This window comes from Heliangelus exortis, chromosome 19 (assembly GCF_036169615.1).
Source record: "Heliangelus exortis chromosome 19, bHelExo1.hap1, whole genome shotgun sequence".
In the NCBI taxonomy this organism is placed as follows: domain Eukaryota; kingdom Metazoa; phylum Chordata; class Aves; order Apodiformes; family Trochilidae; genus Heliangelus; species Heliangelus exortis.
In genome coordinates, this window is record NC_092440.1 from 9,773,571 (window position 1) to 9,799,869 (window position 26,299).

The 26,299-nt window shown below is 37.6% G+C and overlaps 1 long non-coding RNA gene across 1 annotated transcript; it reads right to left on the minus strand.

Annotated features, from left to right (window-relative positions):
• Nucleotides 1-300: 300 nt before the first annotated feature.
• LOC139805081 (uncharacterized) lies at nt 301-6,592 on the minus strand. The gene is made up of 2 exons (XR_011729682.1): nt 5,933-6,592; nt 301-2,181 (listed from the first exon to the last, which is right to left on the minus strand). It is a non-coding gene; the product is annotated as an uncharacterized lncRNA (long non-coding RNA).
• Nucleotides 6,593-26,299: the final 19,707 nt, after the last annotated feature.

Below are 26,299 nucleotides of genomic sequence, written 5' to 3' on the forward strand. Positions count from 1 at the left end.
GTCCTGTGAGGACTCAGGGTAATGAAGCCTGGGTTCCTACTAGTGTTGTTTCGCATTCATATTTCACAGCCATCTCATCTCAATACCCGCAGGAAAATACAGGCAAAGACTCAACCACTGGGACAAAACACTTTGTAACTGTGCTTGTCATCCGCATTCCCAGCTCTGTCCTTGGGAGTGAGTTAAGACTCTGAAAGAGAAATATCTGTAAGAGACAGGCCGTTTACATTCTCATATGCTGTTCATTGTCTAAATTTCTCAAGTTTCTGCTTCTCTAGATTATATTGCAAAACTTTGAAGGTCATTTTAATTGCACTTTTATTTATAAATTGCTTTCTTGGCCACACAGTGCCACTCACAGTAGATTAAACCTGAAACTGTATCTCTGCCTTTGTTTTATGGAGAAGATTGATAAGTGATTTACTCTCTGTAGAATACTTTACAAAGGAGCTCTTAGATAAGTGATAAGAAAAACGATTTTTTCATATGGAATTCTTTTCCACAGAGAACAAATGCGTTGTTTTTCTAAATAGTAATATAAGTATGCATGGACCAGATTCTCTAACTGGAGTAAATTAACAGAGTCAATATTGATTAACACCAGCTGCAAATATTTTTCCTTTAATATTTTTCCTGGTGTTGTAATTTTCCCTAATGCCAACCCTAATTTCTTCTCCCTAAACTCAAATTATAAATTCCAGTAATTCCTGCATCTTTTTATTTACTTTCTAGTTTGTATTCTTTTAGCTAGGTTTATTAACATACTATATTTTTCTCCCCTGTTCAACAGTATGTGCACTGAATGTTTAAGCTTTCATTTATAGTCCATGTTTGCTTTCTGTGATACTATTTTGTTGAAAATCAATGAAAAGGCAATTTAGGAAAAAATTGTGATTTTCTCTGAAGTCTAGTTAAAGAAACTGACAATAATTAACAAGGGAAACCAATCCTGCTGCTTGGAAGCCCCCAGATTCCTTACTGCGATAGGATTTAGTAAGGTACATAGACTCTAAACTATCAATCTGTTGTCATAGCTCAAGCTGGGACTCTGTAAGAAAATGGTGCTTAGCTTTGTGCAAAGCAGTTCAGCTTCAGTGAAAAGAAAATGCTCCAAGCCTTCTATACAGATATGAAATAGAGGAAGATGGCTCTGTGATTCCAACACCTAAGAGAAAAGAAGTTCTTAAATATCCATTTTAAAGTTTTTTTGATGCTTACTTGAAAAACGTCCCCTTCTGGTATGTCCTGAAGACTGGACAGCTTTCAAGTTACCCAGAGGCACAATAAACTTTGGCATCAGGGTGTCCAAATGCCAGGCTCTTCTCCACATATCAACAAAAGAGTTAATTTGAAAGTTTAATCCAGTTGATTGCGGGACATATATTGCACATTAAGGAAGCTTGCTTTAAATTTGAGTCAAATGGGCACAGCTGTGCACAGCTTTTGGAGGTTTTTCGTCTTTTTCTCAGAAGCTGAAAATAACGCTAAATAAATGACTTGGCTTTTTCAATAAGCAAAGGATATTGTGTGATGAACAAAACTGTACCTGCAGTTCTGTCTATCCCACGCACTAATCAGTGCACAGATAAATGCATTTCAATAATTTATTATCTTTTAACTTTGGAGCTCTATTACACTTTTCTTTCCTGCTCTAAATTTGTAAAATGCTGTTAATCAACCTTTGTTAGTGAATATTTGATTAATAGCTAGCAGATGTACTTGCCCTTGTGTATACTATGTTAAATGCACTGTACCAGCAAATAATTCATTATTTTAATAACACACTGGGCTAATAAATCAAAGGAACTCTTGAGAATGCAACAGCAAAAATTACCAAAAAATAGCTGTGTGTTTCTTTAAAAGTAATAAATCTGTGCACTAAGTATAAGTTTGATAATCTGTGGGTCCTAATACCACATAGCTGTGCAAATGACTAAGGACTAACAAAAAGCAGGTCATTTCTCCCCATTCTCCCTTCTGTTAGACAGAACAAAAAAATCAATCACAGACCCAGAGACCTTACAAATCCAAAGAGACAGGATGAATAAAAAAGTGAGAAAAAGGAACAGCAGGTACTGATGAGCATGCAATAAAACATCTGCAAATATCCTTTTCACTCCTTGATATGTGTAGTTGTGTAATTTCAGTCTTGGTGGTGGGTTCAATTTAGGAAGCTGATAGCTGTCTAAGGAAACAAGACAACAGGAAGCTGCAGTTAATAGCCAAATAGTAGAGGACAGGATATTAAGACAAAACTGGTGTATGGGGCAGCCAGATGACACCCTTGATGTCCATCAGCACTTGTCTAAACTGCTGCATACTGAAATGTAGGAGTGATACTCAGCTTTTACAACCTGGTATTTTCTTTAATGGGCAATCACTTTTTCCATATACTTTGATCTTCAAAGTCTTTACCCAGTGATTATCATGGACACTCTGTGGTGACAGCTGCATTACAGAAAGGGCCGTTTATGGGGACATCATCTCATTCTGTTCCTGAAATTCACTGGGAAGAACTCTCCCAAGTGAAATACTTCCATGCAGACAGCAAATACCTTCATCCAGGGTTAGTTACAAATATGGAGCCAAGCTAGAAGAAAACGAGGAAATTTGCACAAATTCTGAGACTAAGAAAAGAACTGAGCTTTAAATCCTTCAGTTCCCTGGGACCATCCCCTTCATTGCCAATATCTACTGGAAAATATATCTTGTTTATAACAATAAAGTAGGTGCTGATCTATTTATTGACTAATATTATGAAGTACATATAGTATAATGCAAGCATCTGCTGACAAAAGTCGTGCATGTAATTTACCAGTCTTTAATACATTTCACAGGCTGCTTGTTTTTTGTGACCTTGGCAATGTGTGTGATTCAATAAGGAATTATCAGATTTGATAGTCTCTGTATTTAATTCTGTACCTTGGTTAAAAGCCACACTGTTTTGCATTGATTTCATTTGCAATTAATGTGTTCTGTTGGAGACAAATGCATGCAGAGATAATATACTCTACTCATTTCAATATCTCCTGTGTACATTTTAAATCAAAATAGCACCTGGTGGCTGGGACCACCAGAGAAGTGGTGGATTTAAGGTGGAAAAATAGCTTCGACAATTGTTTGCATAATAATATAACAATCAGGAGTGAAATAACCAATAATTCCCTAGAAATCTCAGTAGATTCAGAAGCATTCTTTAAATGACTTTTTTGTACTGTCTTGCTCACACTTCCAATGGAACTTACCTGAAGAACACAGTAAACAACTCCCTGATATGTGTAATGTCTTCCCTCTGATACCCCTTCAAGAGGTGATCCTTGTACAACTAACAAAAAGCAGCAGGGAATGTGGTCATATTGATAACTTGAATAGAGCTGGCTCTGAAATAGGATTTCAGCTCCTTGAGAAACTGTCATCTATTACTCTGAGTTGTTTCAAAAATAAAAGACCAGTGCTAAAATTTCTTTGAAGTCTCAGGGATCCCCTTATAATTAACTTGGTTGGAATATTTAATTTAGTATTTCAGTTGTATCTTTTGGACAAGTATCATTCAACTACAGCTACCGAGAACATTTATTTCATACTTCAAGACAAACAAATTTTTCAGTCCGATTTGATTTACTTTCACCTACAGTTTTCAAGAGACTGATATTTTTGAAGCATTTCAATTCTGTCAGTCTATGCTTTCAGACACAAAGCTCTTACATTTAGAATAGCAGTCATCTCTAATCTGCAGTGTCTGAAGCTGCAAACTTTTTCATCTGCCCGATGTGGAAATGGAGCATGACTGATAAGAGTGTTTCAGTGCTCTTCCTGACAAACTTCACAGAATTGTGGCTATTAGAATGTGCAGCAAAATCCTCTCCCTTTGTCTTTTCAAAACATCTAAATAAAATGAGACTTTGTAGTGTTGCTTTTGATATGGTGTAGAACTCCCTTTAGAACTGCAGTTCCCAGCAATCCTTTAATTTCTGTTGGAAAAAAATAAAACTAGAATTGAAACTTAGACCATAAACAAATAAATTAAAAACACTCTGCCTTTTTAAAACTGTTTATATTCTTACAGAGATGTTGTTAGAAATTTCATGTGGCTGCCTCTGAAACAGTAATGGATAATGTCTCCATAGTGCAACAGTATGACTTGAAATGTTATTCCCAGTTTGCTGACAGATATTCAGAAAAAATTGTAGAAAAATGGTGAGGCTTATCTCATATAACTTTAGACACATGAAAAATAGATTTCTGGTCTAAATAAACTAGACTTCCTCTACACTCTGTAGAGAGAAGAGAATTTCTAGGGGATGATTTATCCTACTTATTTCAAGAGGTATCATTCATCTTGGTGGAGGCAGCTTAGACAACTCACACAAACACCCAGCCTTCAGAGTTTGATATGGGAATCCAAGTGACCTGAAAAATTAAAACAAGGTCACCAGAGTTGTAGTCCAGTGCCAAAGTTGTAATTACCATATATCCTCCTGCATTCCAGTACACATTTATAGCAAGTAAACACAGTCACCGCTTCCCTAAGGATATCCTATTTGCTAACCCAGAGCAATGAAATAATGTGGAGTGTATTTAGTAAACCAGGGTTACATATTTTCCAACTGATCTTCCAAGCATTCTGTTTCCATATTAAAAGAAGAGCTTCACACCTCTGCCAGGAATTCTTATTCCTTTGGCATTAGGACATGTTTTATTGGCTGCATTTTCCCATGCTTTTTGAATCTTTCTTCATTAGGAGCCTCTATTGTCTGACAGGTAATTTGCCTGCTACAGTTTTGCTCTATTAAGACTACCTTTAGACTGGGCACAGAGAAGGAAACTGTTGTTGAGCCATTTAATGGAGTATCTGTCCCTCATCTGTTTTCAGTCTGTCTTGTGTCCTTCCCATGCCAGTACTAGGAGTAAGGGTTGCTTACACCAGTGGGGGTGTTTCTATTGCATGTTGTACAGCTGTTTGTCCTAAACCAGTGTATGCTGCTTGTTATTCAAAAGGATTGCATCTGCAGATGTTCCTGTTCCTATGCTCTCCTGTCTTTTCCTCTGCCCCTTGCTTGTACATGAACAGATTTCAGTGATTTTTTTTTTCCTTTTTTTCTCCTCCAGTGAACCAAATCTCATGCCAGCCCTCTAGATTTTATGCGCTTATTCTTAAGCAGCAGTTCCTTAAGGCATATGGCTTTCTCTCCTTCCTCACCATGCGGACAGATGTTTTCTCTTGACTGAATGCATTCTTAATCCACAAGGAAAATGGTAAAACCTGCCTGATTTTTTTAAGAAAAAAAAAGCAGCCCATTTTTTCTGATGCAGTCTGCATTTCAGGTCACATTCCTTTACTGCCTCAATTTTCGTATCAAGACCAGTTAATGTAACATGACCAGAAAGTCTATTGTGATTACTTTTGTATCTCACTATGACAGGTGCTGTGCTAGCATGCAACAATAAAGATTTCCCTCTTCCTGAAATAGCTTCTACACAGGAAAGGACATCAGGCAAGCACAGTAACCCAGGAGAGGATTCAAGGGGGAGATGAGAGTTCTGTGCTCCACATATTTAGCAGCAGTCAAAGCACATCTTTTACCTATACTGTAATGATTGTTCTGTAGGTGAATGTTTGAGAGATAAGGTATTAGCAACAAATATGGATTAATGGCAGGCAGAAAATGCTGAAGGTATATTTAAATAATCATACTAAAACTTTTGAAATTATTTCTGGACATTTTAAACTCATCATTAACAATGGTCTCTCAAGAATTCAAATTCTGGTATACTCCTCTGTTACTGTGGAAAGAGGAAGGTTAATAATATTCCCTGCTTGTGTGAAAATTGGCAGATGCCTTTCTGCACACTTTTCTGCAATTATGTGAATTTATTGTCTCAATTTCTTGTAACAGGCTCTTTCTCTAACTGGAGATACCATGCATGGTACATATCTGTGCATGCACATGATGCCTACAAGCAAGCACAGGAAAGTTCCAGAAGGCAGCAGCAAGCTGAGAGCTTGGTGTCCACACTCATGTGCTAGGCTTTTTATGCAGTATTGTCTGTCCCTTATAGACTTATAAATGAATGAGTCTCTCCAAGCCCTTGGTTCTTCACTACTCACTATAGCTATTCCTAAATTAATGATTACAACCAAGATGTTAATATGATATCCTTGTCTTTCTCACCACAAGAATCCCACACACATTCACACCTCCCACTGTGACAGCTGAAGGAGCAAGGAGCAAAGCCCCAATGGAAGAGATTTATTCAAGGATTACAGAGTTTTGTTGCAAGAAACTTCTTGTGACAGTGGGCTGTTGGCTAACGTTCAAGGTGATCTTCTCTGAGCCTCATTAAGTTGTCTTCAGTAGTTAGGTTTAAATGGGAGACTGGTGGCTTCCTAAGCTGTCTGAAAGAAGAAAGGATGAGATTCATCTCTGCTTGCAGTTCTTTTATGGCTGAGTAAAGTGCCCTGACTGATATTCAGAGTGACTTAATATAGAGTGAAGAATGGTGGCTCCAGTGAAGTCTCCACAAGAGATACAAACTCTGCTGAATTAGCTCTTCAAATATTTTGAAACCCTGCTATATTAATAGGTTTATTTTTCAGCATGACCTTGAAAAGACTCAAAAAACTTCTAGGTGTCTTCGAGGCACACATTAAAAGGGATGGAAAGTAAAATTTTTCCTGGGTACTCGAATCAATGGGGCTGCTGCTGTGACCTTCAGATCTGGCTAGGAATAAGAGCTTTAGACTATAATGAGATCTTATTTTATGGGTGGGCAGGAGGAAAAGTTTGTGTAGGGAGAACATGGATTGTCTGTGGAATTCACAGCAGTTGGGCTGTCTGCAGGATGAACTATCATAAATGTGATTTTTTTTTCTGTCTTTGCTTCTGAAAGTCATCTAGAAGAGACAAAAAATCAAGAAAAGTATTCAGCCAGCGTTGCCATATTCTCTTCATCTCTTTAAATAAGTGAGACAATGGAACTGAAGGAAATGCATGTGCCAAGATGTTAGAAGCCTCCTTATTTTTAGACATTCCATGCACTGTCTGTTTCAGATGGAGGTTTTCAAGAATAGAGGCAAAGAATAAATGGAGAGCAATGGTGGGAAGGCAGCATACTGGCCCTGGGCCTAAAACAGAGAACCAGCACAGGAAAGTTCACAGAATAAACACCACAGATGGACAGAAATGTGTATCCCCTGAATTTGGTATTACCTTTCTGCTTGAGGGAGATTCTTTTTCAGATATTTCTATTACAAATCTCAAACTTGACAGTGTATTTCCCCAGTACCTTTCCTGGAGCCAAAGTGCAAGGGTGTCAGATGGGAGCTTTGGGATAAGAGAGGTTCTTTCAACTTTTATTTTGATTAAGTGAAGTCAGATTGGCTTTTTAAGCTGCCTGTGGTTTCTGGAATTTGCCTTCTCTGTTTTCACTGTTCGTGGCATGTATGAAAAGCACCAAGAACTGCACAAATTAATTAAATAGCCTGGTGCAGGTCCCTGTCTAGGATAACCCCACTGAAGTCATCAGAATGAAATGCACTTGGACATGTGATGGATTCAGAAACACAGAATTTCTCAGGAATATTGTTTTTATCTTCCAAATGTTAATTTGCATTAGTATGGGTCTTTGCAGCTGTAGTGATATTCTTCAAACCCAAGCAATGTGATACAATATTGCTATTTTATTAATCCATAATACTAGCAGATTGTTTTAAGCCTTATGATATGAATCTCTTGCAGATGAAATGCTGTACCATAAAGAAACAGGAGGATTGGCAGATGCCTTTCTGCACAACTGTATCATCCAAGTAGTCTGGAGGATCTGGATGATTGAAAGCCAACAAATAAATAAAGCCCTATTTATTACATACTCAATGTTGGGTAGGTATTGAGTGATGAGGAGAAATGTTTAAATGATCATGAGAGGCTAAATGGTGCTGTGTGGACTGAGTGACTGAAACAACATTCTAATCAAATCTGACAGCTCTATTGCATTATAATTACAGACTGCCAGAGGCACTTTTCAGACTATGAGTACTTTTGGGATAGTTTGTATCTAAATTAAAATTGAGCTTTAAAGCAGTTTGATGGGGATGTGTTTCCAAAGAGTTGCAAAAAAGTGAAAGACACTAAGTGATTAGCATTATGCAATATACCAGCTGGTTGCTACTGTAAAAAAACAAAAAACAAAAATAACAAAAAAACGAAACAAAAAAAAAATCCAACAAAAAACAGTAGAAGCCATGATAACAATCTGAAAGTGGTATATGGAATCCTATTAATCTTCTTATGGGGAGGGCTTTTGTTCCACTCGTGCTTTTCTTTTCAAATGTTTACTTAGTTTAGATTCTCTGTAAAACAAACAAACAAAAAAAAATTAGGAGGGAGAGAAATCCGGAAAATCTCCAAGGGTTAGCTCAGCAGCAATCTGTTTAGATGTCCTCTTCTCAACCAAGCCCTGCTAAATATTTATGGCAAAGTTTAACAAATAAATCTCACCCACCTCCCCATTTACAGCACAGCAGAAGATTGAATTGTTTTAATGAAGTATCACCTCTTTTTTATCATGAGTGAGAAATTCCATGAATATATGCTAATTTCTGAAAAAAAGATAAAGCACAGAGCCATAACTACAAACATCTGTCTGTCCACATTACAGATGTTCTCAGGATTTGATCCTTCCTACAGACACAAGCTTGCGTCACTTGGTGCATTGCACAGCCAGCACCTCAGCCAGAGAGTAGAGCCAAAATACAGAGCAAGGCAGGCTGTATGCTGGAAGGAGGGAAAAGGGCCCTGATCCACTAGAGCATTTAAGTACCTAAATCCAGCCTAGGTGACCATTGATTTCAAATAGATGCCAGTTTCTGAGCAGCTCCTGTTCTTTGATGTAGAGCCTTCTGTAATGAAGATCTTTTCGCTTAATTTGTTTTGCTGTACTTCTCCACCTAGTGAGGTCTGTATACTTCATAAGGGTGTGATCAAATCGAATGTACAGCTTGGCTTTTGTATTTCCAGTAACTGTCAATTGGTATTTGTGAGCCCTATCAAGATTTTTGCTCAGAATACTGGATGAATGCCTCCACAGTTTTCTGCCTGGCAATAGGGTGTCAATATGTATAAATCTGGTGGAGGCAGAATCTGTGTAAACAACTTGTGCTGAGGAATTTGAAGTCTGCTTACCATTAGATCAATTTTTAACAGATTACTTTTAGCAAAAATGCCTAACTTTCTATTTTGTTGCATTGGTTTCCACCCTGCTAACTAGTATACTAGGAATACCTCAGAAAAAGGCTGTATTTGGATATTTGTGTTTGTTCATGACAATTTATTCATTACTTAATTTTCAGATGGTGCATTTAGTTACTAACACATTGGAACTCTTTCCGGAATTTGTACCAGTCAAATGAAAACACACTTCAGGTCTGCATCATCCCTGTTTTCTAAGCTGAAGCCTTCATTTTTGTGGAATTAGTTTGCAAAGTTTCTCAGGGAAAGAGGGACGGCTAGAAACCAACGCATCTTTCATGAAATATATTTTAAAAAATATTTACTATTTTGCATCAAAGTGTTGAAAATTCATCAGGTATCCCTCAACCATGCTGCACTTATTTTCATCAAAGCCAATTGCCCATGCAGAAGTATGCAAGCAACATAGGCCTGATTTGTCCAAACCATCACTGGCCAGTTATTGCATATACCCACAAAGTTAATTTAAATAACTGTGAGCAAAATCTGGGCTCCTCAGCTGTGGATCTGTAGAGGCTGGATAGTAATAGTTTAACATCACAAACACAGATTTCCATGGCAGCTTTGTCAGCTTTAATTGCAAGTTAGGATGCTGACCATTACACCCAAAAGGATTAAAGACGCATCTTAAGCTTTCCCAATGCTGATTGGATCCCTAGACAGGGTCTGTTCCAGCACATTTCGTCACACACATGTCCTGCTGGACAGAAGGTTATGCAGGCACTTGGTAGCATCACTATCCAGAGGTATTTCATAAACCAGCCTTTGTACATTGCTCATTCTCTCATTTAGCAGCCCAGTTTGCTCATCATTTGAGAGCCGCTTCATAGCAGCCTCACAGGTAGCCAGAAACTGTTAGCTCTTCTTTCCAGCTGACACAGATACTGTGACCCAGTAGCACAGCAGGTTTTTATTTTTTCTAACTCCAACAGTATTTTTCACTGCTAGAATTTCACCAAGATGTTACAAGTTATTAAAGAAAAGTATGCATTTAAATGGAAAGCTGGCATTCCCATCTACCCTATCAGCTGCTCTCGGAGACAGGGTGAGGCAAATTTTACAGAACCTCTTTGCTTTACTGCACTCCCTCTTCCTCCTCCACTCGCTTTTCTATCTCTCACTTACCACACGGAAATTCAGAATTTCTCCAAAAATAGAGTTGAGCTCTGAAACCTAGATGTGTGTGAGTTGGTAGATTGTAATTCTTGACATACTTCTGGTGGCTTAAAAGACTATCTGCCAACTGCTGGCCCGGAAGCAATGAGACCAGCTCGTAGCTGCAGGATCTGAAGAAGCACCAGCTCATACTGCCTAGTGAAAGCTGTTCAGTTCAAGGCAATGTAGAGCTCTGAAAAGGGAATTTAACATAAGTCTGTCCAGCTGGGACCCTATCTTGTGCCTTCTTCCAACTCCAGGAGTTCACTTTGTACGAATTTACCCGCACTTCTCCCTAGCAGGGCTCGGCTTTGAAAAAAAGTCCTGATTGACTGAAAATCAGAAGAGAGCTTGCACAAAATTTCCATGTGCTAGGTTAATTTCTACTGTAGCATGTCAACTTTCTTACAGGTTTTTCCTCCTTCTTTTCTGCTTAAGCAGTTCAGGACTCAACCAACATACAAAGCCATGGTTAGAAATATGAATCCCTGTGTTTTTTGCCCAGCATACTCTTGAGTGCAGGGGAAATACATGGAATGAGCATAGGCCCTTTCTCTTTTTACTAAAACTGTTTTGCTGATAAAAAAAGGTTTTAGCTAAGAGTCGCTTCTAAGAGAAGAACAAATGGGAACCAGTTCCTTCAACTGATTAATGTCGTACATACACAAATATAATGGTTTGATTTGTGGTATATGACATCTGGACAGGAATTACTTCAAGCAGAGGTCTGTATGTACATGTAAAATGTTACCATAAACATGACTTAATTTTAAAAGAAAGCTCAGAAAAATTCTTGCTACTTCTAAATACAGAGAAAAGCAGAGTTAATTAAACTCCCTATTGTTAATTAACTACTTGCTACTGGATTATTTACCTTTCAGGGGAACATGTCTTCTGACTGAACCTGGGTAAGTGAATTTTAGACAGCCAACACTGGATAAAATATATCACAGTAGTGTAACTCTGCAATTTTCTTGTCATCATCTTACATTGAGTCTTCAGGAACATATGGAGTGCACTGGTTGAGAATAGATTCAGTGATTCTCTTCATGTCTGCTGGCTAGAAGTAATTGTGGCAGAAGAAGAAACCACCAACTTGTATTGGTATGTTCCTCTGCCTGCTTTTATTTATAAATGTAAATATCCATGGCCAGCAAAGACTTGTCAGTAAGTGAATGCTGATTTCAGGCAGCTATTCCATCATGAGATACAGTAGTTACAACATACTCTTGCATCATTTGACTACAAACTGTTGCTACAGATCTTTATGAAATGGCTGCTGTTCCCAGAAGTTTTCTGGCTTGCTATGGCCAATAATAAAACAATTTAGGATGGTTTGGTGATTATTGCAACCAAGTTGGATTTAAATGCCCTCCACTGAGTTCCTCGTTTGAGGAAATAGGCATATTTCAGGCATATACTTCACCAGGTGGAACCTCTCAAACTGAGGAGAATGTGACTACCCACACCATGGGAAGGACTGCTATTGCAGGCTAAAAGCTGTGGAAAGGTATCCTTATAAAGTCTCTGTAGTAAATTAATGAAAAAATTTCCTAGTTTGATTGCAAGTTCATACCACAGCCATAAAAAAAAAACTATTTTGGGTGTAGTGATGGGCTGACCTTGACCAGCTGCCAGATGCCCATCCAGTCACTTTCTCCCTCCCCCTCCTCAACGGGACAACGAAAGATGAAAAATCAGGTGGCTTAACATAAAGATGCGAAAACCACTTCAAAATCATAGGGAATGGGGAGTTGTAGCCAGTCCTCACCATCTCCTCTCGGCTTCTCCCGCTTCCTCACCTTCCCATCATGGCTGCCGGGGATTCTCTGCCCTGACACCTTCAGCACCTCTTCCACCCTCCCCTTGCTCAGACCTGTGTGCTCACGGGGCTGTTTATCACACTTTTTCCCTCAGTCTGTGTGGGATTTGCCCTTCCTTAGCTCTGCTTTCCCAGAGGCAGCACCGGGCTGGCTGAGGGGCTCAGCTGTGCCCTGCACTGGGGCTGTTGGAACCAGCCGGAACCGTCGGGAACCACCTGTGGCTGGCGTGGGGCATCGCCTCTCCTCACAGAGACCCCTGAGGCCCCCCCGGGTTGTGCCTCACACATTGAGTAGGAGCTGATACCTCTATCTGCTCTCCATGCCTTGGATGGTGAGGTACAAATGATATATCTATACATCTTCGGTTTGCTCAATGGTTGTTTCACGTGCATACCTTTCTTTGGGAGACGTAGAGTTTTTTTTTCCCTAGAGAAGCTATAGGGGATGAAGGAGCTCAGTTGATTGGGACAGACTTGCTGAGCTATGAATTTTAAAGTGCTTCACCTCAGGGGTTCTGCTGATCTTAATACTAAATGTGCCAATTGTTAATAGGTAGAAATGCACTGACATAAGGAATAAGACGCCATCAACTTCAAATCTAAGAAGAAAACATAGAAGATTCCACATGCTTTGGAAAAATAGTGCTGCAACGTCAGCCCAGGAAAAATTGTGTTGGTGAAAGGCATCAGATTTAGACGTTAGAAGCCATAATTCAGCCTTTCAGTCTCAGTTCCACCAAGATTACCTTGTAAGAAAATATTGGTGATTGATAAAAGAAGTTGTTTAGAGGTGTGGTTGGTTGGTGATAAAATCAGGGCTGGGTGTCAAGCCTGCCATCCCTCTCTGTGCTTCTCATCTAAGTGCTGTTACACATTCTGTGTGGTGACACTGCCCTTGAACTTTTTTGTGTATGGAGTGACACACCTCAGGTAGAAGTAAGTACCAAAGCTTGCAAGTCAATAATCTTGCAGCAGTTGGACTTTTCCACCTGATAATGTGACTGCCCCAGTGTCCTTAGCAGCATTTTGGAGAGCCCAGTGTTTTGTAGAACAAGTTCAGAATAGTGATAGAGTCAGCAAGAGTTCAGAGTGGCCTGTGCATAAATTCAGGGTAACTGATGGATACCCATGGGACCATCAGGCATTTCAGGTTCAGTTAATCTCTTAAATTACCATTGGACACTTTTCTGCTTGAACACACATAGGGTCTGAAATGCAGAAGAAATGAGCAATAGGAAGAGGAAGCAGAGCCTTTCTTCTGAGTATGGAAATTATTCTTCAAATGTCTTTGTTGACAGCTGGCATGGCACAAAATAAACATAGGTCTATTTGCAAGTAAGCAAGAATTAGCATAAACAGCAGCTGCTGCATTACCAAAAAACATGTAGCAATAAAGAATTTTTTCTGCCTTCAGAAAAAAAGGTAGGTAAAAAGCTTACATGAAATAATGAGTTAGTTAACCACCTGTTAAAGTTCTTAGCACCAACAAAATGAAAGAGATATTTGGCATATGCATTTTTCTGAATCAGGCTTTCTAATTAAAATGGAACATATCCTTATGATTAAATATATTATACCAGATTTAAGTTCAGACTGGAAACAGAAGAGTCAAGATCTTGCCAGATCAGGCTTTTCTCACTCTACATAAAAGATAAAATATTCTAGGTAAGGAAGTATGACAAAGTTTGGGATGGGGAGCAAGAGAACTAGCTAAACCCTAAATTCACTGAAGATATTCAAGTTTTTCTTCTAATTTTAGTAAGTCCAGCATGTTGCACTTGGATTTAATACTATAGTTGACTCACTGAAATATCAGATGTGATGCCTGTCTCTGTCCTTACTTTCTGCTCTTGGATCTCAGGCAACTGAGCTCCTCTACCACACCCATTTATCTGTCCTTTGCTATTTTTTCCTCACATCAATTTACTTGCAATCTAAGCTTCTCTACAAATTTCAGTTTATGCAAAAAATTCACAGACTATCATGTTTATGAAATGTCATTTTTCCTGGAAAATTACTTATTTTTGTTCAGGCAAATTCTGGCTCTCACTAAGGTGCTGACAATATTTCTGGGCTGATGTACCAGCATCTCTCACTAGATATTAAAAAGGCATATTTTGAGGAGAAAATTATAGCTGACCAAAACAAAGGTGTTTTCTTGCTGTTGAAAAGGAAATATATCGGTAGTAGAAGCTTTTTGAACACATGGATCAAAAGGTGGATGAATGACAGGCTCACTGTTAGAAGATGCATTTTCCACACCATCCTGCTTTGCTGGAAACGAGTCTTCCATCTAATACCTTCAAAGTTTCCTCTTCTGTCTCAATGCTGTAAATCTGGAATGGTTTTTTGGTTTGGGTTTTTTTTAAGATATAATACATTCTTCCAGTATAAAAGAAGGAGTTGCTGTGCTTGTCATTTGTGCCTGATTTTTTTGTAAAAAGTCATTTTTAATAGACTAATCCATGTTCCTGTCTTTGGATATGACTCTGGATAAGTTTTATTTACTCTTTTGTGCCTCTATTTGCTTTCCCATTACAAAAAATATCATAGATTGCCATTCTTGGACATAGAGACCATTGCAGGTTTTAGAATGTCTTAAGTCCTTCCAGCTGAGTGAAGATTTATTCTTTATTGCCACCAGAAATAGAAGTCATTCCTCTTATTACATCTCAAGGACCTTTAGTATCTAATTACCACAGAAAAAAACCCACTAAATAACAAAACTGAACCACAGTGTCTTGAAAGCCAGTGACATAGCGTCTCCCATCTCTTCTTTTGTTTATTTTTGCTGCTGTGCTCTGAAATTTATTTTCATTTCATTGAGCTGTTTATTTGCATACAACTTCATGTTGTCATCTTCCCCGTGCCATCACTTCCTTACCCTTTAAGAAGTCAACAAGGACAGGACTGGCAGACATGGCAGTGCATAACCAGCCAGCTACTTTGCTTTTGTTTTGCCTTTTCTTGGTCTTTTGTGCTTTCCCTTCCACTCTGCAAATCATTCAGTCAATGTTTTTATTCTGCTGCCTAGTCTTCCTTCAGTGAATAACTTAACTACCTGCTGGGGTTCTAATAATTCACTGCTTTTTTATTTTAATGAAAAAGCCCTATTCTCTTGATATCAGGCCTCCCAGAGCTGGGAGCATGCCAGCCTCTTCTCATCTGCTTCTTCTCTGAACTCCATATTCCGCAGGGATTCTCCAATCTATTATTCTTCCCCCTCTGCCTCTGGTGCCACAGCCAGTCTTGAAAGGATGCCACTTGAATAGAAAGAGCAGCAGCAATGTGGCTTATGAATTCCTGGCACACTGCTTTACCCGGTAGGATGTACTGAACAATAAATATTTTTTAAACAAAGGCCTCTTGTAACCTTATTGCAGGCACTTTATTAATTTTAGGCACTAGCTTCACATTATCTGACTGAAATGCTGCTTGTCTCCTCTTAACACTTGATCATCAGAAAGATGTTACCTCTTTCAGAAAGGCTGCCCTCTCTTCTTATCTGACTGTTTAAAGAGTATAAACTTGGTTTTCTCGAGGTCATATTCAGCACAGGGAAAAAACTCTTATTAAAGATGGCAATAACTATCATTAGAAAAATAAATACCATTTAGAATTAAAAATGTTTAAATATGATGAGTTACATTTCTGCAAACAACAAAAGTATTTCCCTTTTCAGATGAAGCATGTGGATAAGATACTTTATCTTGAGCTTTCCACAGAGTCCTACACAGAGCTGCTGTGTCTGCTTTGACTCTTTTTTTATATTTATTGGCCAAAGGCAGTACCTATCCATCATTTTTCTCCTAGGGCTTATGACAGGCATTTAGATCATAATATATGTTTTTGGATGGTAACTGTATGATGCTGCGTAGAATTATAAGGTGAGATTTTAAAAACATTTTACTTTGTCTAAACCATGCCCCCACATTATTTCTGTGTAATGTTTGGGTTTGTTTGTTTTTTTTATAATTTGAATATTCTTTGTTTCTGTGTTCAAGAGTAAAGACCCATTCTAGCTACCAGTATCTGGAGTGGGTCTGGAATCCCAGTTCTGTCCCTCAGGTTAATTGGTCTCCTGAACTTTGGAGACAGGGCAGCTGTGACAGAACTGCAGGGAGTTGGACAGTTGCAACTTTATCCACATTATAACAAATTCTGGGCTGGCTGAGATATGGGATGAAGGGCTGGAGGTCCCAGGGAACTGCAGGGTCCTTTGAGTCATAGAGTGAGAAGTAAAAGGTGCTTAGCAGAGTAAGCCTCATTTTTAGAAATTCTCCATGGCTTTGGATTGTGGGTGGCTTTATTATGTTTTTTTTTTTTTTTTTTTTTTTAAGGCTGAAGGCAGAAATTGCTCAGCAGTTTGTGCTTTGCAAGACCTAAGGAAGAAAGACTGATTCCATATGGCCCTCAGACCAAACTGCTCAGCAATTTGAGGGGACACCCAGAAAACAACTCAAGAAGGCACTACACACTCTTAAAAAGCCCACGTGACAGGGCTTGAACTCTTTTTTTTTAACTGCTGTGCTTGGTAGCTGGTGTGGAGAGAATGGGAAGTTGTATGTGGTAGCAGTGAAGATAATTTTCCTCCTAAGATATATTTCGTAACACCTCTAGGTAGCAAACAAGCTCCAAACCTGTAGTCTTTGTTTCATGCTGGCGGGAGGGGGATGGAAAGGCTTGCAATTAATTATGATGTATGACATAATACAGCTTATTATATTGGAATAACCCCATAGCTGCAATAATTTGATTATCTCAGTTCACAATTGATGTTAATAATCCCTTCTGTAAATAGTCAAGCAAGGCTTGATTTCACTCTTAGCCTTTGCACTTGATTTGAGGGGAAAGGTTGGTCTTTGTCTATTTTTATCTGGGTGTAATTTTTGGTGTTTTTTCCTAAGCATGACCATGTAAACCATTACCTTTCCAAAAGATCTTGTGGAACTTAGCACTCCTACAAATTAAAAATATACTTCTAGCATGACGAGTGGGACTCAAGAAAACAGATTGTATTTCAAGGCAATTTTAGTTCCCCTTCAATGCAGGGACATGGACCAGAGCCCTCTACAGAGCTTATGTACTCCTCAGTGTCAGCTACAAAAAATTCCTTGGATGATAACTTTACCTGTGATGTTGTTGTCTTTATTTTGCCCATTAGGCAGAAGATAACGTGTTTCCATGCTTTGATGTGCTGATAAACACATCAGGAAACTTCTGAATTTTCTCTCTATCAGGGAGTATCAAAGACTTCCAATATGCTGCAGAGCTGCTGCTGGCTGAAGGTTCCATGATCCTCCTCAGCTTTGAATTACAGCTTGTTCTATGGTGGGCAGAACGTCCTCATTCCTCTCTTCATGGGCAGTCAGGCACAGTCTGCTCTATTGTTTTCTGCTGCAGTTACAAAAGGCTGTGTGTGCCTTTCTACACCCAGAACTAAGGCAGAATTGTGTGGCTCACAGCCATAGCGCAGACTGTAGAACCAAGTTTTCCCAGAGTTCAGTTGTAATCCAGACCTGTCTTTGTCTTAGATGTTGCTGCTTCATGGCAGTAATTAAATTCTTGTCTTCTTTCTGCTGTATAGGCTCTTAAGTTACATCTATAGTATGGTAATTATCCAAATCATATTATAGTACAGAAGAAACTTCACTGAGGAAAATAAAACCATGCTACTCTTGTTGGGCAAACTTTATTTCCTTTAATGTTCTGTGTTTGTATCTTTTTGTCCGGACCTCTCCCACTAATAAGCTTTTAATGACTGTTCCCACAGCAGCACATTCATTGCATGCTGTCTTTGTTTCCTGGAGAAAAAATAAATTAAGCTCCTTGTGTCCCTGAACCCATCCTGTATTAAGGCTTAGAACAACAATTAGGAGCATATTATGGTGTTCCGTCTTTGATAGTTTTTGTTCTACAGACTTTGCAGCAAGTCAGGTGTCAGTGCAAAGTTTAACTTTGATGCAGCACAATGTAGAATGTGTCTTAGAAATCTGCAGTGATATAATTACTGTGCTTACCTAATTTACTTTTACAAAACTGATTTAATGAGCTTGTGACACTTTTCAAAAAAGTTGATTTTTTTTTTTTTTTTAATGTATTTCAACGGGCAAAGTTACAAATTTGTGACAGGCAATTTTGAAAATTTTCACAGACTTGGAAAATGGAACCATTGAAAAGATGCTTCTAGAATGCAACATAATGTTTCAAGCAACAAAATTTTCTGTGCTTGAAGTATTTTGTTGAAAATTACGTTCTAGGAAGCTGTACATTTGAAACGGAAGCTTTTGTGATGCAAGTTTTTGCAGAAAGCTAGGGGTATTTTCTTTAAAAGTTGCTTCAACATCTTTTGACTGGCTTCAGAGAAAATGTTCTTCAGTTCCTATAGCTAATGGGATGATCACTTCATTGCTGTAGAGAAAATCAGCTCTCTCTTTTGCATTATTTTTTAAAATTTCTTTTAACTTTGAGGAGGTTAGGGGACCTAATTGATCATCTCCTGCAGTCTTTTCCTGCTAATTGGTGAGATGTCAGGAGATGAAGGGAGTATTATCAATCCCACCATTTCACAGGAGTCACTTTGTACTAGATATTTGCTTTTCTCATCAAATGCAGCACATGTGGTTCTTCTGTAATAAGTTCTGTGAGCAACCAGAAGAAAAAGGGTAAAAGAGTATCTGAATTTAGTTTATTCATGTATAATACAGAAAAGTAGTGCTGTCCTAAAGCAATCATGATGTAGTTAAAAATTAAAAGAAAGGAAACAAATTGAATTGAAAACTTGGTAATATTATCACCAGTTCTGCCTTGGCAGTTTCTAGAATCTTGAATAAATTGCTGTACTTCCTGTAATAGCCTCTGTTGAAAACTTCAGTGACATTTCACTTTGAAAAAGAAATTCATTGTTCCCCCATATATGATGTTCTGAAAGTCAAATTTTCCTTTCATGTCTGTAAGCAAAATTTTCAAAGAATTGTTTTAACAATAGGACAGGGTTATTCTTTAGTACTTCGTTTTCTTCAGAAAACTCAGCCTTTGTCTATAACTGGTATATTGCTGGTAAAATGAAAAACAAAGTCTCCGGATTACAGCCATGTGTTGCCTCACTAGCAGTGAGAAAACTGAAGGCTAGGTTTAAGCTTTTCCTCTTTTCCATGGGGAAGTGCACCACTTTTCTCAAACTTTACTGGTACCACGCCCAGTAAAGAATGATGAATCGGAGTCAACTTTTCTGACCTTTGCCTCTACCATCACTGTGTTCCCTACCTGATCCAGTCTGACAGAACTCCCTGATCCTGCTGTATGCCTGGAATAAGTAAGTCGTTATTGTGAGAAATGGTTGGCAACAGGATACCAGTCATTATTGCCCCACCATTTCCCAGTAAGTATTTCCCTATTTTTTCCAACACAAGGAGACCAGTGACCCCTGGTGCCAGTGTAGTTAAAAATGAAAGAAGAATGAGGACATATCTGATAATTGGGAGTGAAGGAGTATAAAATAGTCTGTACATGCAGGTCTGTGCTCCTCTTCCAGACTGAAACAAGAACATGTTGTCTTTCAAAGGTAAAAAGTCAACTCTGCAAATGTCATCTGAGCCTGACAGCTGTGCTTATGCACACCAAATCATTATTGGTTTACAGTTTGGATTATGGAGTGTTTACTGTGCACTCTGGTCTTAAACTGTTTGTGAAAGAGGGAATGACAGCAGACCTACAAAGTCTGAATCTCTTGTGTTTGTAGAAATGTTGTATGGTTGTTCTCAAGAGCAAGCACAGATGGACTTTATGCCTTTTATCTGAAACCTGAACAGCTCTCAGGAGATTCTGAAAACAAGAGAAATATGGGAACAATTTGATTGTATCTTTCATCAGTCACTATTTTGTTGGACTGGTGGTATTCTGCTTAGAACAAATGAAAGCAGCTAAAAAACTACATAGGTGAGAGGAAAACACTTCCATATGACTAACTAAAATTTTGGTTAAATTTTTTATAGACAGGTCTAGTCTGGCTATGTTGGATGCTCTTTACAGAGCTCTTCTCTTTGGTTAGGCAACATTTCTTCAAGTAGAGAAGAAAATGCTTTGTTAAAGTTTATTTTTGGGAGGAGAGAGTAGTTTTCTAACCACATTATTTTGCATCCTTTCATAGCTCAGTGAATCAAAGATGCAGCATGGTGCCAGGTTGGGTACTTAAGTAGACAGCTGCTGCCTTCTCAAACAATTTGCACAGAGTCAAGTCCTTCTTATTTCTAGACAGGCAACCTTTCTTGCTTAGACACTGACACAAACTATAATTATGAGATGGAGCAAAGAAACAAGCACTGTTTTAAAGAGAAATTGAACTGTGATTATTGTATTGCTGGTAAAACTTTCTTTGATACAATAAAATCACATATTACATCCACGAAAATTCTTACAGAGCCTTACAATCTTCTAAGAAACTCACTTTGTACTCATTTTGTGGCTCCAGCAGAAGTGTTGGTTTAACGTTTTAGACCTGAGCATTCAGCTGGAGAAAAATAGTTTGTGACTTGAAACATAAAAGTTATCTCAATAGATCATGGTGATCAAGAAAGGCTAATGTTCAGAATATCCTCTTGTGCCAGTACAGAAGAGGTGGAATACATTGTAATTCTTTTTTTGTGTCACAGAATAATATCAAAATCCTCCTTATTCCTCTGTAGGCGATTATACCATTGACATATATGGAATGTTCTTGGCCAATTTGACCAGATGTAGACCTTTTCTTCTCTCTTATTTATTCTTAAGTTTCTGCCTTTTCCCCCATCCTATATCACAAGGCCATCAAAGAAATTAGATCACTTGTTATCCTGTGGAAATTCACAACTTTAACACAAAGCTTCTCTGTACAGTATAAATCTTTGTTTTCTTTAATTAACTTTAAATATTTTGTCTGGTTATTTTTGAAGTCCCTTGAAATTAAGTGATAGCCATAATTGTGCTATTCTGAATTTTGATCATTATATTTCTCTAAAAATAAAAGCTCAGTATGACATTCATTTAGAATCATGCACCTGGGGAACCTTTGATTACTGCCTATGGTTTTCAAAGCTATTAAAATATTCAGAGTGAACATTTCTCTTTCTAGCTCATTGAACTGCGGGAGAATTTCAGATCCTTGAGGACTGGAAAGCAATACATTTGCTTACTCTTATGTCATGGCCCAGACCTGAGTTACTTCAGATAGTGGATGATACATCTTAAATGCCGAGAGAGACAAAAGCAAGAAGTTCCTTTGTGAAGCATTTAGGGTTGTGAAATTTTCCTTTTTCTCAGAAAGAAAAAAATTTCGTCATCAGAGCAACTGTAGCAACAGAGAGGGAGCTACTTTTATGAAGATGCTTTTGCTGATGCAGCTTCTACCTATGAAATAGCTTCTATCCTTGGCTGTACTATGAACCACAACGTAACCATCTTAAAAGAAAATTGATTTCTTTTAAGATTTTTTAGCAGTCTCCTTGGAGCTCTCTGTGTACAAGTTTTTCTGCGAATCCCATTTTTTTCCCATTCCATGAAAATGCCTATGTATATTTGTGTCCTAAAGCATTTGCCCTCTAAGTTGCTATCTCTTATTTTGTGGCAATATGAAGCTAGAGGGATCAGCAGCACTTTTTTATATCTAAGTTGCAAGGGGAAACCAGGGCAATAAATAAAATTGTCTTGTTTTCAGTAAGACTAAAAGAGCAGCTATTATGTGATTATGGCTTAAGAAAGGCTGGAATGTTTGTTGGGAAAAGAGGCAAAGAATCAATCCAGAGAAAAATTAAAAAAATTCCAAAGTACGACCAGGCATTCAGTGAGGAACTGTGTGTTGTAAAACTTTGTGAATCTGCCAGATAGACACTGAAATGAATACAAAGCATGCTGGATTCTCATTTGATGGGATTTTTTTGCTGCAGTTCATACACAGTTTAATAATTGGCCCTGTACAACTTGAGGTCTCTTAATGAAGTTTGAAAAATTAAGGAAATTTTTGTACTCCATACCATAATAGTGATGGAAAAATCATTATTTATTAAAGTTCTTTCTCCCTCACTTATTTAGGCACTAGAGAGAGTTAGAAAAAGTATTAAAATGCAATAAATTTTAAGAAGAAAAACAAACTAAAGAGCTGAAACATAATTGTCTCTTCCTGCAAATGATACACAAACAACATGTGAGATACAAAATAAATGATATAATTCATTTGAAAGTGTATTAGGACATTGAGGAAATTTAGATACAGCAACATAGAGCACCCTGATGAAATGACACTGACATTAATGAAGTTGGACTCAAAAAGAATAGTAGTAGTTGACCTAATATTCTCTAGGTTTTAGCCTGTAATTTTTAACCTGCCTTAACTAAATATTAGCAACATATATACTTTGTATTTCAACACTGATAAATCTGGTTTTTGAGAACTTGTTTTTTAAAATGGCTTTGCACACACACAAAAGCAAACAGAACTCTACTTCTGGTCTAATTACTACTGGTGTTGGCTTTCCATGCTGCTGCTCTTAGGAGTAGTGTTAAGAGCTTTCTATCATTTGTCTGAAAATATTTTTTTCTTTCCACTGACTGCTCACCTTTTCAGCCTAAATATTTATTGGTTTCAGTATCATGGTGATTTATTTCTGTTTGTTTTTAGTTTCCCTGTGCAGTGTTTCACATGGTACCACACACTATGAATGGCTAAGTGTTAAATTATGCAGAGGTGCCACATTGCTCTTGAATGCATGTTTTTGGTGAGGTTATTAAAACTTTGACAATACACATTACCATAGCAACAAAAAGCATAAATTCACAGCCTATTACATCTGCAGTATGAAAATATTTTAGAGCACTGAAAGGCTTTGTAGCACAGAGCAACTCATGTGGTTGGTCTTGCAATTCCTTGCTCTGTCCCAGAATACATCAGTATTCATTGGTCCTCGGTCCCTCCAACAGGCAAGAAGTCATGACTTATACTTGTTTTTCTTCAATGTAAAGCACTTCATCAGCTCATTTCCTTGCTGATCACTTCTTCTGTGACCTCCTAGTGATAATTTATTTGAGTGTGATACTAAGAAAAATAGAGAAAAATATTTCTGACCAGGATCGTCTCTGATAGTGGTAGCAGAGTAGGGCTGTAGTTTTCCTTCTGTGGACTAATACTGTAACTTCTGAGTTTTGTTTTAGTGTTCTAGGAAATCTGTTTTCAGAGCAGGCTCTGTCGTGCAAGGTGCTGCAAAAATGTTAGAAATTCTTAGTTTTATGAAAAGGTATTAGCAATTATCACTACAGTGCTGAAATCTGGGAATTCTTGCTTTACAGTAAGGGAAAAGTTGAAGGCAGAGCTAGGATTAGGAGAACTGTTTTCATTTTCCCAAATGTATTTCATAGCAGTTATTGTACAACTAATCAGCTTTTGGTGATTGCTGCTAATTCTATTGCCACCTGTTTTTCATATGCTGCAATTGTAAAGAATTAAATTTAAAAGATGCCTTTTCTGTCAGTGTTCACTTTGCCCTTGATATATATTTTAAATTATTTTGCAATTCAGAATGGTTTATTGAGCAAGATAATGCATGTATCTGTAAGAGGCAGACTGAGAAAAGAACATGAGTTCCTGGTTTTTTCATACTTTTCTGGTTATTAAAGCAAGTAATTTCACTGAAGTCAATAGTGTAGACATGGAAGAAAGAAGTGATTTTGACAGAATTCTTAGAAGAACAGAAAAGCAATGAGCATTTTTTTGTGTTTTATAAGTCAGTTTTTTATTCTGGGCTTTATGGAGAAATTAGATGGTGACCATGTGGCCTATTAAAGTAACCCTACTGTTTTTATCTAATGTTTCTGTTGTTAAATCACACTGCACCTTGTAAATAATCTGGAAATACATTGTTGTTTTTCCACTATCTCTCTTCCTCTACTTATCTTTAATATTACAGCTATATAATATGCTTGGCAACATTATCACTGCATGTATTTGAATTTCCAGATACACCATTCAGTTTTCTAACCTTTTATAAGTGGACACTATCCTTTGACCTGACAAGGACTTTGAAACTAAAAACAGATAATGAGTTTTGCCTCAAGCTTGTTCACTGGCTGAAATGTATGATATGAATATTCTTTATAGTTTAATTAGTGAAATATGGACTAGAAACAGTAAAGTACTATGTGTTCATAAAAAGACAAAAAATAATCCATATTCAACAAAAACAACACATTATTTAGGACCTGCATAATCCTTTTTTATCCCTGAATCTAAATACAGATCACATAATCAGATTTATTTTATGGAAAGTATTTGTTTATTTTAAAAAATTTTCACCTTTTAAAAAAAATAAGTATTTTCAAACTCTTTATTGCTTAACTAATAGACTGTAATTCAATTTAGGAACTTTCCTAATCTGCAGAGCTATAACATGGAATATTCTGTTTTACAGCTCTTTTGCTTTATTTCTGTGTCTAAAGGTTTTTTTTTTTTTCTTTTAAAAATAGTCTGGGAGAAACTCAAGAAACTACAGACCAACAAGTCTGACTTTTGTCTGTGGACAAAATGCTAGAAAACTGAAACAAATGGACCAGACACCCAGCTAAATAAACTGGAGAAGAGAAGGAAGTCATATTTCACAAATCCATTACAATTCTTTGATGCAATCAATAAAAATGAGGCAAAGGATGATCTGGTTTGTGCTGCATTGGATGGATTTCCAAAAAATTTTCAAATAAGACTAATCATCAAGACTTTTTTTAAAAGTTACTGAACTGTCATGGGCTAAAAGGAAAGCTCTTTCTGTGGACTAGATGCTATAAGTTGAAAACAAAGGATAAATGTCCAGTTTTCACAACAGAGAGAGATTATCAGTGAGTCCTCACAACAATGTGTTGCAAATTGGACTATAAGAAAAAGCTGAAAGAATTTTTCTGGTGTAAATAACTCCCCAAAGCGGAGAGGATTCTGAAGTAAGAAGTGAGAAGAATTGAATTTCTTAAGAGACTAATTATCCAGAATAGTGACTAGTCAAGAGGGTTATACTGGAAAGCCACAGAGAAATGGTAACACCAAAGTAGCTGTCAGATGTTTCAGGCAAGGTCTAAACCCGTGGACTGCAGCAAGCCTGGTTACTCATGTTCTTTATCAGCTCTGTAAGATATTTTATTTTGCTAGGTTTTGGGGTTTTTGGTTTTTGTTGGTTTGGGGTTTGTTTTTCTTTTTTTTTTTTTTTAATCACTATTCTTTTTTTAGTGTCATTATCCCTACTGTGAATAGAGCTGATAATCTGAGGATCTTTCCATCTGAAATTATGCTATGATTCTGTTGTTAAGGAAGCTGCACAGAGGAAAGCAGGGCTTGAAAGAATTCCATCCATTGTGCCAAAGTAGGCTTTATGACACCAGTCTTCAACAGTTCTTTAGAATTAAGTGCGTTTCCTAGTTCAATTTAAAAAAAAAATATGTAAGTTTTCTTCCAGTGAGTGTTCCTTTTGAAGCTTCTCAACATCTGCAACAACTAACCGGGTTGTAGGATGGAAGAGCTTTTGTAGGGGAGAATTTTGTCTTGAGATCCTGATGTTATTTCTGTGTCATGTGTGGGTACTGGACAGTCCCTTCAAACCTCCTTTTCATGCTGTTGCGAAGAATGAAATAATCATAAATTCTGAATCAAGTTCATAGAAACATCTTTGAATTTGACCTCCATCGAGACAGTAGAGGTGCCTCTCTAAGGGATTTTTCTGTTTGTTTTAATTTGGGTAAGAACACTCAGAAAAGGTTTAACCAAGAGCCTGAGTTGTGTAAAAAAAAGGTGGCAGTTGACTAAAGTGATCATCAGAGCGAGACCTGCTGGTGGAACCATAGGTTAAAAGGAGTAAGGTGGGACTAGATCTAAGAGGGGAATCATTTCATAGAATTATTTGACATCACAAAGCACTTTATTTTCTTTCCTCCACAGTAAACTTGAATGATCTTAATGACAGAAAATGAGATCCAACAGGTGTAAACTACAGCGGTTAAATATTCATGAGTGAAAGTAGAAGCAGGAACTGAATTTAAGTACAGGGTAAGATTTTTCAGGGTACTGAAG